The sequence below is a fragment of the Cornus florida genome, unplaced genomic scaffold (genome assembly GCF_030987335.1).
Source record: "Cornus florida cultivar Cherokee Brave unplaced genomic scaffold, ASM3098733v1 CherokeeBrave_3.0.0_Hap2_Chr06, whole genome shotgun sequence".
NCBI classification, from domain to species: domain Eukaryota; kingdom Viridiplantae; phylum Streptophyta; class Magnoliopsida; order Cornales; family Cornaceae; genus Cornus; species Cornus florida.
Genome location: NW_026775576.1, coordinates 91,459,024 through 91,460,054, shown reverse-complemented (window position 1 = coordinate 91,460,054; position 1,031 = coordinate 91,459,024).

Sequence of the window (1,031 nt, the reverse complement as noted above, 5' to 3'; positions counted from 1 at the left end):
GGGCCAAGTAAAAACAAAAAACAAAAGTATAAGAAAGTCACGTATTTTTAATAGAAAGTTAGAAACCATTTATAGTTATAAAATATTATGGGGGAAGTATGCATTTATTTATATTATTTTTCATTTTTGGTTGTACTAATAAAATTTAATAAAAATTTTGGTAGGGCCATGGCCTCTGCTGGCCTCCCCTACCTCCGCCCTAGAATATTTGTCATTGCATAAGCAAGTGAATTGAGGTTTTTATTAAAACTCAAACTGTCTCAATAAAAATATTTGGTTCATTTTTATTCACGGAATAAATGAGACAAATTAGAAGTTAAAAACTTATACATAAACCGTTCAAACTTCATCAATATCTCAATTTCTTTGGATTGTGGAGATATTGAGAAATAAACTAATAATAAAATAAAATAAAGTATGATGAAAATGGTTAAATAATACATTTCACTTGCTGAATCAAGCATCTTTGTAAACAATACATAAATAGAGCTTAGCTTTAAACTTTAGTTTTATGAATAGGGGACTAGAAAACTGAGTAATATTGTAGGTTTGTTTGGATAACTTTTTTAAAAATCAGTTTTTTTTTGTTTTTTGGCAAACTGAAAATTTTGTTTGAATGCGTGTTTTTTTGAAACTCAATTACTAATAAAAGTTACAATTTGTTTATATTATTATTTAAATTATTTTGTTACCATTTTTTAGAAAATTCAATCAAACATGCATTTTATCTCTTCAAAAGAGAAGGCCTAAGGATGCACTTCGAGTTAGGTTAGGACACATAACTAGAATAAAGGGTCCAATCATGACAAAACTGAATTACGTGTCCAATCAAATAAACAAAAAGTAAGAAACAATGTGGCGTATTGGAGTATATGTGACAGCTAGGTCATTCCACAGTATTTATTTATTTTCTTTATTTTCCTTTAGCCCTACTGTTACTAAAAAGGTTTAAAACCCCAGTCGCGTTTTATAGAGACAAAGGTCATTTCACACAAGTAATTCTATATACTCAAAAGAGTCTTCTAATTTCC